Source organism: Meleagris gallopavo, chromosome 1 (assembly GCF_905368555.1).
Source record: "Meleagris gallopavo chromosome 1, MGAL_WU_HG_1.1, whole genome shotgun sequence".
NCBI lineage: Eukaryota > Metazoa > Chordata > Aves > Galliformes > Phasianidae > Meleagris > Meleagris gallopavo.
Window position 1 is genome coordinate 38738290 of NC_139404.1, and position 17745 is coordinate 38756034.

Consider the following 17745-nt stretch of genomic DNA (forward strand, 5'->3'; position numbering starts at 1 on the left):
AAAATTATAGTTTGTGAAGAAAATGGCTGAGATAACCAGCAATCATAAAGCAGCAAAAGCAAGCTCTGCACTGTGAAGATTCTGCCCAGAGCAGCTCCACAGATACTGAGTGGCAGAAGGGGCAAAGTGGTTGAAGTATCCCTATATAGTGTGAACACATCCAGCCCGTCTGCTTTAATGGAAAGATTTATTGGGTGCCTGTGCCACATTTGGTGCATATCCATATCTTTGCCACATCTGACATCCCATTTATACAGAAGGATTACAATAGCTTCACTGAAAAATGGGTGGTAAAAGAGGAAGAGCCATATAGGATCCTTCATATGAGCTAGAAAAAATGCAAGTACTGCCCAAAATCCTGATGGTCTTTTGATGTTCCTGTGAGTGGTCAAGAGGTGTCCTAGGAGCATAAACTGAAGTTGGTTCAGATACTGATTTGTCACTGTACTGTCATTGGCCATATTATCACTCAATAGGTTTCCTTTCATAAAAAGAGAATCTTTTGGTGTCTATTGATTCATATGATTGTTTATTGATCATGTAGTTATAATATAGATAATAATAATATATATACTATAATATATATACTGCCCTAAGTATGCTTGATTAAAATATCAAAGTGGATGGCTCTTTTGACATCAAGTCAAGCATGAGGGTAAAGCAGAAGTTGGGACAGGCCATTGCCGAGCAACAGGAGATCTGTCTGTGACAACAAGTGTTTCACTCCCTCTTTGTATGTCCTTTCCTTTTGATTTCTTTTTTTTTTTTTCTGTTTATCCTTTTATTATATTTTATTTTCCATTCTCTTGCCTAGATTTCTCTCTTGTGTTAAAAAAGCAGCACATTTTACTTCTCTGTCTTCCCTCTTTCATTTCCCGCTCCATGAGCCTTTTTCTTTCACTTAGGAAAACCAGCAGCTTGCATCCACTAACTTGCTCCCTGTCCTGTTTTTTCCTTCTGGTTTTGAGATGACAGAGAATTTGGTATCAGGCTCTGACAGGCAGAAGTTTGCTGTCTCTACTTTGTACACTGACACCTAATGGCAGGCACACATCTCTGAAACTTTTTAATGCTTTGGGTTGTTTTAAAACCTGCCGGACCATTGCAATCCAAGTTGTGAGAGCTGTTGAGTGCTTTTCTTTGTGGTTTTCACTGAATTAATCTCATTCTGTGTACAGTCTGAGAAGCTTTCCAGAAGAAGTGGTCCATAGAACTGCTTAGCTATCCTACCACTATTATTCCCTGATCAGACTGGCTATTTGCTAGACTTTTCATTAAATTTGCTATAAATATGACAATAAATACTTTTTTCCAGTTTATTAGAGGACTTTCTAGTTTAGCTTTTTGACTCACAAGATATTGAAGACCACTGAGTCTCTGTCCATTTTTCTGCAACTTGATGTTTATATTTTACATACGTGTATCTCTTTCAAGTAACGTGTGTGCTGTTTTCCACTATTCTGTACTGTTGTCCATCAATTCTGACTGGCAAAGAGTCAAGGGAGATGGGTAAGGGAAAGATTGCTATTATGTAATATATGGTAGCTTAGATGAGTGCTATTTTGTTATTTTTGTGGAGGTATATTTAAAATTAGTTGCTGTTCTGCTATATTAAAGGCCTGAATTCAGCCAGTAATGACCTCAATAGTGCCTGTTTTGATGTAATCCCTGCTTGCTGACTGCTGTTCCAAGAATAAAAATTTAAGCCAAAAGATTTAATGAAATCCTTTGGGATTAGTGCTAGCTGGGCTGGGGAAATTGCATATCAACCTTTTCTCTGTACTCTAACCATAAGGTTTGGTATTTGAATAGGAGGGTGTCCAAGAGCAACAACTCTGAGTTCATCAATAATTTACATTTTTGTTTGTCACAAACCTGGTATTTGGGATTCTGTTGCCATAGTAATCCATCTGGGCCTGAACGGATAGTGTTTTAAGTGGTGGTTGTATAGGGATTCACAGTGTGTGCTTTAAATCCCTTCTAAACTAATCCTCAGATCTGTTCTGTGTCTTATTTGAGGCTTTGACAAAATCAATGTTATTCACAGGAAAAAGTTTATGCTGAGCAAATTAAACCCATAAAGTATTAGAGTATGCATATGATCAAGGACTTCAAAGTTTATCAAGTATGAATGAAAGATTTCTGTTTCAATATGTGGAACAATTAATAAATGCCCACTACTCCTTTTTTTTTTTTTTTCCCAAAATACATTTAATTTATTGCACATTATGCAACTAGAAATTACCCAGACTCTGTACTGGTTTATTAGCTAATTTACACTTCATAATCAACTGCTAGCCTCATTTTCCCAGATTTCAGTTTTCCGTTTTACAGGGTATGCGTCTATTCATAATACTGTATAACATCCACTTTCAATTAATCTTTTTTTTCCCCTCTCTTATAAGTTACTGTAAGGCTGACAAAAAAATTTTGAAATTCCCATTTTCATTCCTAGCACTGCTGAAGTTGAATATTGAGGCGGCACTGCTAAACTCAATAGGCAAAACACCAGCTGCTTTTAGTCTGAAACTTGGTCTGTATTTTTCATTTTACCACCCATCACTTCCAAGTGGTTTATTGAAAACCTCCCAGATATGACAGATGAAGGGAGGTACTCAGACCTGAAGGACAATGAGTAAACTCCCTGGCAAAACTAGACTCAGTTTCAGCTCTCACAAAACCAAAACTCTCCCAAAACTGCCTGATTGCCCCACCTTTTATTTTTTTATAGAAAAACTGTTGCCCAGTTGTCCTTCTGAATGTTCAGAAAACCATAATACCGTTATATTGTCACTCCAGAGTTTAGAGATTCTGTATGCAAGATTATTCCTCAGTTTCTGAAAGAAGAGAGAAAAAAATTCTCAAATAATATTCATATGCTCTACTAATGAGATTTTAGTCTGTAATCCTAAACAGACAAAAACTGTTTCTTCATACACTTTATAAAAGGTCACACATCTCTTCCTGGTTGTAGAGCTAGGAATAGAATAATAAAACTGCAGATGGCTCAAGAGATCTTGACAAAAACTTTATTTACCAGGCAGCTTTCCTTTTGTCTTTCATATTGTGGCTCAGAGTGAATAATGAAGCATGTCATAGCCTTATGTGACTTATTTTTGTCATTTGGGATACTGAAAAGGTTCTTTGTCACCTGTAATAAATGTAAATCTACTGTTTCTACAAGAGTTAAATGAGTTTCCTGAGAAAAAGTACAACAAATGTCTCCCTTGCAGTGGAGTGGGATTTCATTTCACAGACAACAATGTGCATGTATATTATTAAATTCAGTGTGGCTGACTGAATTTTGTTTATTTTAGAGGTCTCATTCCTCTATCCCGGTTTAATGGGGCTATTGCTGTAACTGTGTGATTACCGCTAAATGTAACAGGGAACAGAGAATTTAAAATCAACTAAAAAGGTTTTGTTTTGATTGATTTTGCATATCCTTATGACTAACTGAAACATAAGTTGCAGATCGTTTACATGATTACTTACCCTAAAATTACATGTCCTAAAGTATCTTCTGTAGATATCATTTGTGAAGTATAGATTATGCTCCAAGGGCATATTACAAGCTTGTATGCAAGCATATCAAAATGTGTTTCTGTTGATATTTCCTATGGTTTTCATTAGGAAAAGTCTTTTCCTGCAAATGTTACTCAAATGAAAAGGGAGCCATGAAAGATACTAGCAGTATGACAGGTGCTATTTATGGCTCTGGAAATATAGTTGTCACTGCAGGGGATCTCCTGCACTGAAGACCCACAGGAGTACATAACCAAGGGTGAATGAATTAATCTTCCAACTCTTCTCATAAAAAATAACCTGCGTTTAATAGGAAGTATAGAAATTCATTGAATTTCTGTAGTATTTCCTTTATCTTTCTCTACCAATACAAGTCTTTGGTTTCCTTTACTTCTCTCTGTATATTAGCTTTGCAAGGAGTGCTGCTTTTTAGTCCCCATGACTATTGTTAGATGATATTGATTGGTTTTTACTCATTTGTTCCAGATCTACATTATGGTTTCTATATGTTTCAGAAACACTGCCAGTGAACTTCATGAGGGCAGGCAGCCTGGCTGTTCTCACTTAATGCCACTCTACAGTTACGCTTTTGCTTAAATTTGCTTCTCTAATCTAGAATTTGATCTACATTCTTGTTTGGTTATTTCCAAGTAATGCTCCAGTAAACATCTATCTTCTCTTTCTTTACACTTTCTGTATTTGCAGCAGAAGGAAATAGTTAATCTTCTGAAAGGCTAAGTAATAATACAACACAGCTTGACACAGACAGCTTAGAGAAACAGGGAAAGATGTGCAGGTGTGACTCTCTGTGTTAATTTCTTTAAGGCACTTGGAGCTACCTCTACTGAAATGCAAGATGTATGCAGGGACCTGAACCAAAACTTTGGCTCTGAACCCTGGGAGAAGGTTGGGATTAGATCTTTTAATTTAAACCTCTCATTGAATATATCTGAATTTCAGATCCCTCAGTTTGGGAGGATGTGGATGGTAGAGGGAGGCAAAATTTGTGCTGGATCCCTTCAATAGGCATTTGAGTACAGTAGTCTAGAGTAGGTCTTTTACAGCCTGTACCACTCCATTTTGTACAGCTGATAAGGAGCACCAGGCCTGCTAAGACTATTTCCAGCTGTCTTACAAATCCTAGGAAAGAAGTGACTTTAACCCAGAGCTGTGTTCTGCATCAGAATCTGAAGTATTAAAAACCCTTTCGAAACAGGGATTTCTTAGCATCATCTTGCTAACTTCACACTGTTTGATAGCTCCACAACTCCTTATGGATCTCTAGGGCATAACAAAGTAGGCACTTAGAAGAGCTAATCCTTATAGTTTTAGAAAGTTTAAAAGTCAATATCAAAGTAATACTCTCTGCTTCAGACTCACAGACCTTATAGTTCACAGCAGAAACACGTGTTGCCTAGTGGATATTTTCAGTAGACTAACATGAAAATGAGTACTTTCTGGGATATTTTGGGTACTGAAGGAACCATACAGAGGACAACATTAACTTGCTATCAAAAAGAAGGGAAAAATAGATTTTTAAATCAATTATGTTCTGAATATTTTATTGTTTGCGTCATTAAAGATGGTTTCTGAGTTAATTTAGAGTGTATTGCTGATCACAATTTGACTTTTTTAAAGTGCAGAGTAAGGGTCGATGTGATGTACTTTGACAATTGCAGGTAATGGCAATTTTGTTCTCGTCTGAAAAAGTTGATGTAAAATTGAAAATACATTTACCTATCTTGAGAACTGTTCATTTGCCTTCCTTTTTTAACCACATTGAACCACATTGAAATTAGTCATGTTTGCCCTTAAGTGCCTTCACAGTTTGATCCTGCCTGCTCAGCATCACTGCTGCCCTTACTGCAACCCTTTTGGCACATCAGTCCCAATTTTCTCCCTTCTCTCATGCAACCTTTATTCGAGAAAACTGTTAATAGTAAAAATCTGCAGAGCCAGTATGCTGTGTTCCTTCAAATCCTGCCTTAAAATTCATCTCTGCTGTGATGTTGTAAACTGCCAAAGACTCAGCAGCTGGTGTGCTGTGATCATTGCTTATGATGGTAATTATCTGCATGAAGCAGTGGGAGTGAAGAATCAAACACCTCTCTGCTGCCCATCCCCCTGCCCCTTGGAAGCAGTGGAGAGCTGTGGCTGTCCTTGGAGGTACACATTGCTTCTTCCTTACCTCCTCAGCCTCATGGGGTAATCCAGCTAAGGTGGATTGCCAGTGCGGTGAATGTGAAAACCTGTCTTTTTTTCTGAACTGGGGAGAGCCACAGGTGTTCAAATGCAAATCAGGTGCCCAGAATTTGTGTGAGGTTTCAATAGGGATTTGTCCCCCAGAACCTGTGGATTTCCCATGTCTGCTTCTACTGCACTACGTAAGAGTAGCAAGTTTGTTTTTTTAAGGAAATGCAGCCGTATGGATTTTCTTCTTTTCTGGGATCTTTCACAAAACCCAAGGCTTCAAATCTTGGAGTAAACCAAAGCTTTATGTAAAAATGGTAAACTTTTTTGCTACAAATGAAACCAACTAATTAATTTTATGTGGATGATAAATGCATGTATATGTTTTTCTTACAGAAAAGTGGAATCCTGAGTAAACAAAGAGAAGAAAGCTGAGCAAACAGTCTGCATTGTGAACAGTAAGTGAACTGACTACATACTCTAAAATTGATCATTGTCTGTACTTCCATTTTCATGTTTTTCCTGTTCACAGTTCTTTTAGCAAGTGTAAAAAATGACTGCAGTGAGCATCTCTTCCCTTTATTCAACTCAGTTTCATGTCACGGGAGTAGGTTTTTATTAATCCTATAATCATCTTAGGTAAGAGGCCCAGATAATCCATGCACTGTACCTTCATCACTGCCCATACTGAAAATATTGCAATTGATTTTTTCTTCTCAGTAGAAGTGAATTGCAACACTAGAAGCTACTATGAGAAAGTAGTATGACACTAACATTTGCTCACACCAGAAATTTTGCAGAGGAGTAGTTAGGTTTTGGATCAGTATAATAGTCAGATCCTGTTGGGGGGATACGTGAACAGGAGAGTTTTATGGCTTTGTGTTATCCACCTAATCACTGATTAATTGTACTGAATTGCACTGATCAGAGCTATAACGTTCTCTGCCCAGTATGAGCAATCGCCTGCAAGCTTACAGCGTTTGTCTGCATGGGCTGTGAAGAGAATGAACCAAGAGAACGAGCCGTGTTTGTGTTGTGGAGGATGCTATTGATGTAGTCTGAAAAACATCTCAGGTTCCTGGTGAAGTATCAGCTGGGATACTGCAGAGAACACACACTGCTTTTACTGCCCTGGGAAAAGCAGTAGCGTGTATGCTTGAACTACACTACTGGGTAATGAAAGGCAGTAATATCTTTCAAGAACCAAAACTGATGAATGCGTATTAAGGTATTTCTATTAACAGTTTACACTTAATGGTTCTTCTTTGTTAAGTGCTAATAGACACTTCAACTTTGTTTAAGAAGGTAGTGGACAGTCTGTAGTATGCAGAGAATATGTGCTATTCAACACCATTCTACTTATAGTGTATATGGTTGACAGTAAAACTGAAGGAATTTCTCTGATCAATGATGAGTTTCAGTGTTCCATTTCATCAGACATCACGAAAGGAAAAAGTGTGACATTTATCTGAACCTGAGGGCAGTGTAATACTTTTTTGAAAAATTGATGCTGTGTATCTATAGTTATTTATACAATGTACCAAACTACCAGTAGGCATTTAATAGGCTTATAATGAAACATACATTTTTATGTATGTGGTTTATATTTCATGCATGCATCATAGCTCTGTTCACCCTGTAGCTTTCCTCTCATATACCTACACAACTAACCTGCTCCAACTTCATAGCATTTCCTCACATCTCCCACACAGGGTCATCTTTTGTTTGCAGAAGTGCCTTGCAGAATGTTTCTGCTTTGTGGAATGCAGATCTTTGGAAAGCTTTGAGCTTGCTATTTCTAGTATGAAACACTACACACCAAGGCATTACTGGTGTTACTGGATAATATTATGCTGAATAATGCCCTATATAATGCCCTATACTATATCTGAGGATTTTGTGAAGAGTTGCAACATATAGTAATATGCATCATCTCCAACAGTTTTTACTAGTGGAAAGTTATGCTGGAAGTTTGGAGAGTTGTGATTTGATGCATGGGGTATCTTCAAAACAAAGCAGTTATGCTATTGCCCAGGATCTGAAGTTTTGGCAGCAGATTACTGATAGAAACATGTATAAATAATAGCAATTTCAAGCAATTCATAGAAATCAAATGATACATGAATATAAAAAATCCCAAGGTCGTTTTAGGCCTGTTTGTAGAAAGCAAATATCATTATTGCAGACACTCAGACATTTTCTCTTCACTATTATTCCTCTGTCAAGTGGCCAGAACTCACAGGCAGCTGTTTCAGAATAGCATGGATTTATTTGTGTACAGTGGAAAAAAAATTAATCAACTCTTATTGGTACTCCATCTCATACAAATTCTCTCTCTTCTGCTGGCAGAATAGGTTGATGGAACCTTTTCATAGTGTCCATCAGTTAATTTTATCAGTCATGGCATTATGATTATAAACCTCAAATGACCTAACAATGAATATATAATTACAGAAATGAAACTGTACTGTGGTTATTTAACATTTGTAATGTGTAATTTATTTAATACTCTCTTTGGAATATACATGGGAAATTAGAATAATAAAACAGAAATAAAATGGCATTTAACTTTCATCCATCATCAGTGAGAAGCAATGTTACCAGCTTGAATCAGGCTATACTTTCACTATGTTCATGTGTGCTACCTTTGAGCCTGCTTCAAACCATCCTTGTAAACTGTATGTTATTCATACACTAAGCTATGAATCATTCTTCTGACACTGGGATCGATGAATTGTCCTCATTTTATAATGTTTTTCTCAACTGTTTTCCTGAAATAAAAGCTAAATTATAAAATATCCAATGCCAAAGGCAAAACTACTGGATTCCAGATATAGAAAGAAGATAAAATTATTTAAGGTCTTACATAAGCAAAAGATACTTGATAGGTTTAAATAGTTCTTGTTTTTATTTTAAATGCAAGAGTATTTGTCTATGTTGAATGCTGCAAAAGATCAGTCAGGCTCTTGTGGAGGAGGGAAGAAATCTGGCTGTAAGCTTTCCAAAAAAGTAGTTAGCAGCAATCAAACTTAATCTGCCATATACTTTAGTTTGTTATAATTGACGTCTTTGGTGGCTGTCAACTTTTTCATTTTTCTTTTGCAATAAAGACAAGTTCAAGTAAAGTGACATGAATTAGGAGACTGCACAGATGAACAGCTAACACAAAGGGAACGACCCAGCCATGCTCTGCTGCCATTGGCCCAGAGAAGTTAGACTTGCTGAGAATGTCTGTATGGGTGGTGTGACCCCAGTACTTGGAGAGGAACTAAGCTCATATTACAGTTATCATTAGCTCACAAACATGCAGTATTGTCATTGTTTATCCTAAAAGGTATTTCAAATGCCTGCTGTGTTTGATATTGTACCATTCTACATTTTATATCCAGAGGTATGTAATGTACCAGAGACGAAGCAGCTAAATGAAAGGTTCCTTGGTTTTGGAAGGGTCAGTTTTGTAAAGGTTGAATTTATGAGCCTTCAAAGGGAAATGAGCCTATGGTTTCTGAATGTTCTCTGTTAATCACAATAATCTTCCCTTATATTGCAATTTCAATCTCTCATTGCAGTGCAATAATCTAGAAGCAGCATGGAAGTGCCCTCATTCCCTGTGCTCCCAGGTTTTCTCATTGCCCATTAAAATTCATGTGCATATACTGCAGGCTTGGATAAAAGAGTTCATTTGAGTATTCACACTACCTGAATTCTTTAATGAGGTCTTCCCCTAAATTAGTTTCACTTCTCCATTAATTTATTTTTTTCCACACTGGAAGTATGAATTTCTGGCGAAGTGTATAGTAATATTTGCATGATGTAAGGATTGTTTTTAATTTTGTCTCTGTTTTGGTTAAGATGTTAAGACTCATCAGTGTGCTATATTCTCTGTGACTCTTTGGCTTAAAATTCTGTGCCTCAGAACCTGATTTTTCCTTTTTATATCGATTGTATATTAGAGCTACAGCTTTGCATTTTTTAATGTGAGATCTCTGACACGGATTTAGATTCTGTAGTGCTTTGAGATATGCTAGTTATGCAACCTAATTTTGCAAAATGGCTCTGTGTATGTGCTTCTCTGGGACTTCAGTTTAGTTGTCATCTATCATTTTAGCACCATGAGTGATTACTCTCTACTATTTAATTTATCTTCTGCAGCTTCTCAGTTTTTTCTTCAATTGGTAAACACATACCTTTCTAGACACATTTTCAAATGATGTGTTTTCCAAGTGCCCCAGAAGTCATGTAATCTTATTTTTTTTCAGTTAGGAATTTAAACATTTAAATAAATTACTGGTGGATATTTTGTCTATTACTTGGAAGTTCTGTATTTCAAATCTATGATGTATGATCCATTTTTCCATCTTAGTGTAATTATTTATTCTGAAACATGCATATCTGATAATTGCTTCAACGTCTATGAAAATATAGCAAAATAAATGAGCACCTTTTCAAGTGTATGAGCCAAAAGCATTGGCTGATGCTACTGCAGAAGGCTTTAAGCCACCTTTGCACATTAAGTTTCAAATGCAAAATCTTTGCTAGGTTTGTTGGAATTTCACAAGACAGTTTCAGTCATAGGGTTAATGTTTAAGCGTTTTCTTATGTGCTATGTTCTTATACTATAATTTGCTATTTTTGGACATTACATGGAATATCAACTTGGCTATTTTTTTTTTTTTTTTTAATGATCAGGATCTTCAGAGTCACATTCAGCTTTTCATTTAAAAGAGGTTTATTTTGCATTAAATGATAGCGTGTATGCTGGCCACTACTGTGGCAACTCCCAGGAATCTAGTATAATCAACAGCTTCTGTGGTCCATATAAGAAAGAATTTTTACCTTCAAGCTTCCCTTTCTTTTACAGTTTTTATTATGCCTCTGAGTTATCTACGGGGAGATTGATTATTTGTTTGAATTTTTTTTTTTACCTTTTTGTTAACAGTTGTACTTAGTATTTGTGATTAAAATCTCTGTAAGAATTATACTGTGTCATCACAGTGCAGCTTTGCTGACGTTGACAACTACTCTTGCAGCTTTGTCTTAAGTACAGTCAGGTGTTGACATATCCCACGTTGCATGCTTCTGGGTGACATTTTTGTATTCTTTCTTGTGAAAGAGAGTTTTAGTCAATACTTACCTTTTGTTTGTAATTCTTACTATCTTTGCACAATCCTCTTTTAAAAACTACCAGTTCATGATAGGTGAATTCCAGCCACCATTTCGTAAAGCAGTAGAGATAGCCAATTCTGTCACTGTTCTTGTAGTGATGTAACTTTGATTAGGAACTGGAAGGATACAATTTTTTATTAACTCAGATATTTGGCATTTATGATTAATTCAAAAAAATAGCTAAGATGATACAAGTGATAACACACATAAAGATTAAGGTGACTCCCACATATGGAGTTGGTGGTAGCTGAGTAACACTTTGGATCATCTCCAAGTATGAGTTTGTTCTTCAGTGATGGCCTTGTTTATTTCTTTCTTTCGAAGTTTCACGCTGTAATTCTTATTTTGAAGACATATAGCTATCACAAACATTACATTTTGACAGCTTTTCTTATGTGAATGAAACTCATTCAAGTAAGTCTATCCAATAATAAAAAGATGCATCGTCTTTGACCTGTATGCAGTGATATCTTTAAGTAACTAGTATATTGACAGCATTTATTTGATTGAATGTATACCAGTTTTAAAATATACTTTATGATATAAAGCTTATATATTTATCTTGATTACCAAAATGTACAAAAATATGCTTTGAATTTTTCTTCTTGCAATAAATATTAGGAAAATTAAAAATGAAGAATTGGGAAAATGTTTTTCCTTGGTTCAGTCATGGGAAATTAATATAGCAAGTTTTTTTTTGCAGGTATTTTTATTGCATAAAATCAGCAAGAGTTTTGGAATTCTCTAGAATATATTGAATATAAAGGTAATGGAACTTCAATTTTGTACTAAGCTAAAGAAGCAAAGATGTGGTTTTTCCATTAGAGGAGCCTCTGTACAAGGTCTGTTTTACCACATTTGGTCAATGTGTTCACTACTTGTGACTCTTGTAGCTGTGCTAATTAATGTAACAACAGTGATTTGAGCTGAAGGCTCATGTAGCAGCAGGACTAAGAACAGCTTCAAGTTGTGCTGGGAGGATTCAGCTTGGACATCAGGAAATGCTTCCTCTTGAGAGAGTGGTCAGGCACTGGAATGGGCTGCCCAGGGATGTGGTGGAGTCACTAACCCTGGAGGTGTTCAAGAAACATTTAGATACTGAGGGACATTGTTTAGTGGGAAATATTGGTGATGGGTGGATGGTTGGACTGGATGATCTTAGTAATCCTTTCCAGCCTTGGTGATGCTATGATTCCATTTTTGAACATGGTGGTTGTAATGCACATAACATACAGGCCATGTTTCTTATCTCAACTGGAAACATGCTTTAGTTAACCGTGAAAGCCATTAAGATTGTTGTTTAAGTGAGCCATATATTTGGGAATTTTTCTCATCACTACCTGATTTCCATGACTGTGCTTCAGTCTCTCCAAAATCTAAAGATTTGAAGTGCATTTTTCATTGAAAGATGAGATTCTCATGCAGTCACATTGATCCAGGAGTGGGAGCTTCCAGAGATAACTTCCAAACATTTATTGTAGTCTGGCAATCCTAGATGCATGATAGCCTGGAGGTCTCTGCCGGTACTGTACAGCGGTATACTTTGATCTTTCCTATAATCGGTCTCCCAATACCTTTTCATTTCTAACAAAAATAGTGCCCAAGCTGCACTTATACCATAAGCCGATTTTACTCATCCTTATAGCTTGTGATGCCAAGTGAAAACATTTGTTTTAGGAAGAAAGATAAGAAAAAAAGGAGTAAGATGTCGTTTAGAGTGTACAACCTTAACCATCTTTAATGGGATTTTGCTCTTAGAAGTGTGTCTCAGTGCTTGAATCATTAAATGAAATGCTTAACACCAACAGAGTTTATTTAAAGATCTAATTCTACTTCAGGGAAAACAATTTTAGGGACTTTAAAGTGCATTAAACTATTAGTTATTTAACCACTAGCTATTTAACTGTTAATAGTTTATCCTGCAGATAACAATGATTCCTTTTGGAGAGTTATGGTCTGTTGGGCAAATATGCATTGAGGGAGGTTTTAAAATGGGAATTAAATCTAAACTTTGTAGTTATACACTTAGGTATTTCTTAAGGAAAACAGAAGCAGTGGCTGATTATATATAAAGCCATTTGCTCTTCAGAAAGATCTAAATGTTTGCAGTACACAGCTATTGGTACAACAAGGAATTGTTATGTCTCAGCATCATTGTCAATTTTGAATTTTCTCTAAATTTTGCCTATTTGCAGTCTCAGTGCCTGGAGCTATGGCCTTTGTATACTCTCCAGTCCACACCCTAATCTTTAACAGATTAGTTTCATATCCATTTATTAATAGTAGTTAACACCAAAAGAAATTGAAACCTGAGTCCCTTTTAAAAACAGTTGTTTGAAAAAGGTAGGTTGTATATAGATTGTAGGCCATCAGTAGTACAAAAAAGTTTCACAAGCTGTCTGTATGTAAAATTTTCACATATATTTTAAAGATTGTTTCCACCGGAAGAAATAATTGTCCTTTATATTATTAATCTGCTGGGCAGGATTGCTATATTGAGTGACAACTAGAATTTTGCACCCACTAATTGCCTCTGAAGATGAGTCAGTGACTTCAAGCATGTGGAAAGCTGTGCAATGCTGTCCTGCCCAACCTTGGATCTTACACAATGGCTTTCACAGCTTTATGTCATTCAGCGACAGTGTGAAATCTGTACTTTCCCTTTCATAAGTGGGCTGTACTTTGTGGCTGATAGACCAGTATTTTTTTTATGTGATTGCTGGAAGTTTGTTTTTCCTTCATGTGTTTCTCTTGCTTAACATTTAAATAGTATTTTTCCAAAAAAGATTCAGTTAACCAACTTTCATTTAATATAGGGATTCTTTCCTTGTGACATTTTCCTTCACAGTTTGGGACATACCTATGTGGATGGGGAAAAAAAAAAAAAAAAAAAGAAAAGAAAGAAAGAAAGAAAAAAAGAAAAAGAAGAAAAAAGGAGGGGATTTGTGGCATGGAAGATATCCAAATGTCTAATACTGGAATTTTCCAAGAGTGTATTGATGGACATGAATAACCTGTTTAAGCCCCCCCTCCAGTCACTTTCCTTTCAAATGTGGATGTGGTGGCACATAATAACTGTCAGGGAGGTTGGAATTCACTCTGTAGTGACATTGATAGTATTTTGAATGGAATGCTAATAGCATGAAAAGAATGAGCCAATATCATTCCAGTATTGCAAAGTCCTTGAAGAGCTACAATCTATGTACTGCTATTACTTATCATTACCATTTCAGATTCTGAGGCTGTTCTGAATAATGGTTTGTCCAATAGAGCATACTTCTTACAAGATGCCATTGTTTTTTTTTATGTGTGCTAAAAGAAGCCGAGATTGTTTCTGTTGTTAAATGTGACTTAGAAAAAAAATACTGGTTCACTTGGTATTTTCTCATGTTGAAAATGCCTGTGTAAGTCTGTGAACAGATTCTGCAAACATCAGAGTTCCTTGCTGGATTTTTTTACCAATATAAGCTCTCCCTGCCTCCCCTACTCATTCTTCTGGGAAATGCAGCAGACTTTACAGATAAAGCCTGAATAATGACATGGGGGTAGGGAAGAGGAAATCGGTGGTATAATTATCCTAATCTGCTACGTACTACCGTAACATTTAGCTCTATATTGTTTCTGATGGTTCTTTTGCCTTTCATTTCTGTTTATATACCCTTGTTTTGCTCTTGACTACTCTATTCTTTGCAGCTCAGCTTCAATCTTTGTTCTCCTTCTAGACCTACTTTGACCTGCAGCCCTCTGGAAAAAGCATCTCATTTCCCACAGTTACCCCACTTGTCTTCTTGAAATTTCTATTGTCCCTTATCTTCTTAACGATACCTGCAAAAGCAAGACAACATTATGTTCTTAGTTGTCAAATAGCTTCCTCTCAGCTGAAGCTCCTGTGCTGATTCAAAAGAAATCAACCAGAAGCCCCAGAAAAAGTTTCTTTTTCTCAGAGAAAATGAAGTTAGGAGTTTTAAATGAGTAAAAGGATATTACTAAAAACATAGTAATAGGCTTCTGAAATGAGGTCTCTAAGATTTAGTATACAAGACCAGAAATATTCTGATAAGATTCTGAAACCTTGAGGGCTTATTTGAATGATCTGCTTGTTTCTACCAACCAAAGAAATAAAACTTCATTTTATTAATCCTAAGTGTCCTCTTGTTTATTACGATAAAATAAATCAAGGCTATAGCATCTCTTCAGCATTAGCTTCTCCAAAACAGCAACCCAAAGTGCAACTATCAGTCAACTGAGTGGTACAGATGCAACACTGAAAATGCACGTGGATAATTAGGCAAGTCACTATTTTTTCCAGAAACAGCATTTCCAGTTCTGTGCAGTAGGAGATTTTAAGTGTGTGTGTGTGTGTGTGTGTGTGTGTGTGTATACAGAGAGAGACTTCAGTAAAAACTGTTGAACAGGCTGTTTACTGACCAATAAACCAGTTTTGTGTGTTAATATGTTGGTAAATAAAGGCAGAAAAGATAGATTGTAAGATAGAGAATGTCACGAGTTGCTTGGTACAAGGAAGGCACTTCATAGTGTAAGAGCTGTACGACAGCTGTGAATCACTGCTGCTTTAAGACATCACAGCTACTAGGAGATATTAAAGCATTCTCTGGGGATTCTACGTGAAGTTGATTGGAATCTGAGTAAAGGCATTTCTGTAGCATTTAGCACTGCTGTGACTAAATGTAATGAGGGGCTTTCAGGTGAACCAGCATGCATTTGGCCCTGTTCAGCCTTGCATATTTCTAGACATATATTCTGATTTCCAAAATGTTGCTTCATCAGTTTATTAGGGATACAATATAAGTGCTGTCACAACTTCTTTAGCAGAAGATGCCTATGAAAATTATGACAGGGTAATTGGACAATTCATTTAAGAACTTGAAACTCAGATTTAAAATGAACTGAGCTGTGTCAGTTGATAATACACTACAGTGCAACCTGCCTTATGGGAGTCTTCTCAAAGAGTGGATTTAGAAATAATTTTCAAGAGATTAAGGTTATGTGTATAAGCTTTTTTTACAAGCGAATTGAAATACAATTAGTACTTCTCTTAGAATTAAGCAGGAGGAGACAGTGAACCCTGGGCTCCAGTTACAATTTTAGGTGTAATAAGAAAACAAGCACATGACCAGTACCAAGAGAAAGTCCAAAAATGTGAGAACAGAAAATATCTGAATGTTGCTGAATAGAAGCATTCATCATCTCTCATGTTGTTTTCTTCTTAAGTCCAGTTTTCATGCTTAGTCTTAGTGTGGTGCCAGTAGAAACGATTTGCACATTTGTTTTTCAGAGACTAGAAATTTTCTAGGCCACTTATAGTTAGTAAATATGGTACATTGGGCTAGACAGAAAAGAACAAATTAGGGACTTGAAGTGATAATGCAGAGAAGAAGGATGAAATATCACAGTTATGTATGTTAAAAAGAATCTCCATAGTAACTGCATTTATTTAACATTCTTAACACATGTATTGTTACCTCTTCTCTGACTGGGTTAGTTGGTCTTCTAATATTTGATGAAACTGGTACCCTTGGTTTCTCTCAGAGAGCCTAAGAGATTGAAATTAAAGAAATAAGAATGAGCAGAAACTAACGCTGAGAAAGTGATAAATAAATATATGCAAGTTCAAGATGTAAGTTAAGAGGTAATAGTACTATATGTAAGAAAAGAAGAGGCTTGAGAACTATGTTCTTAAGTTCCTAAAAATATAGAAAAGATATAGTGAAAAGGATAGCTGTGTTGGTTAGCTATACTGGTAAACAAAAGCAGCGACAAGGACAGAAGAATGAACTAAAAGAATGCACCTGCAGATTTTGTCAAAATATGAGTAAGATCTGTAAGCTCCTTCAGATACCCTAATGAAAAATTGCTGGTTGTCATTTTTCCCTTATGGTTACCTTGACCTTCTGTACATTTTCTGTAGAAGGTCTGTCACTTCTACCCAAATAAAAGCAGCCATTCAGAACGCTTTACATTTTTCTTTTAGAGTGTGCCTGGTTTAAAAAAAAAAAAAAAAAAAAAAGAGTATTTGGCAGTAACAAACGGTGTCTGATCTGTAAGCAGTGTTTGTTGTTGAAATAATGTAGAATGCCATCTCAAATGTGTTTACAGTTAGATGTCTGTGGCTTATACTAATGTTTGTTCACAGATTAAGTTGTTTCACGTGTGTCTTGTATATGTTTTTTCTGTATACTGTTAATAAGCAATTATAATTCAGTAGGGTTTGGGAGAGCTGCACATCATTTGTTTTCAGTACCTTTAAGGAATGCATGCTTGAGTAGCTTGACTACAAAAGAGGGTGTATGTATTTCTGTGTAGCTGGACTTCTCTGTCCATTTAGTATCTACAAATACATTTTCCTTGGTATTCACAATCTTCTGTCTCTTAATTGTGTTTTTTTCTTTGCAGTTTGGTTTCCCTGACATTATCTGGTGCTGCTGGGCCAGTAATGCTTCTCTGTGGGCTGAAATTTACAGACTTATCTTTTTTTAATTTTTTTTTTTTTTTTTAATTCTTTTTTGTCACAACTCACGATCTACAGAAATGTTCACTTGAGAAATGCTTGCCAATATGGGGAAGTTCTGTGGCTAGATACTCCAATTCAGCTCCCTGGTGGCTTTTCACAAAACTCTTATTTAATTTTCCAAGAGAAGGCAGTTCCTCTTGTTCAGTGAAGTATAAGGCACATTTCCATAGAACTTAATAATTGTTGAGAGGTAAGATGTGACTTCTTTCTAGAAGAAACTGCCTGCTTGCTAAAAAAGAGGATGATAGCTGTTCTAGTGGCTTATTCCTTTCAATTATGGTAGTTTTTCTTCTTGGTTATTTTGGTATTTTTTCTTTTTTATTCTTTCTTTT

At 36.1% G+C, this 17745-nt stretch overlaps 1 protein-coding gene across 2 annotated transcripts in view; it reads left to right on the forward strand.

Annotated features, from left to right (window-relative positions):
- SYT1 (synaptotagmin 1) overlaps positions 1-17745 on the forward strand; it is a 337461-nt gene that overhangs the window by 113648 nt on the left and 206068 nt on the right. For both annotated transcript variants that reach the window (XM_085221774.1, XM_085221782.1), the window contains exon 3: positions 6112-6173. The gene's annotated coding sequence lies outside the window, so the exon portion shown is untranslated. The remainder of the gene's footprint in view (positions 1-6111; positions 6174-17745) is intronic.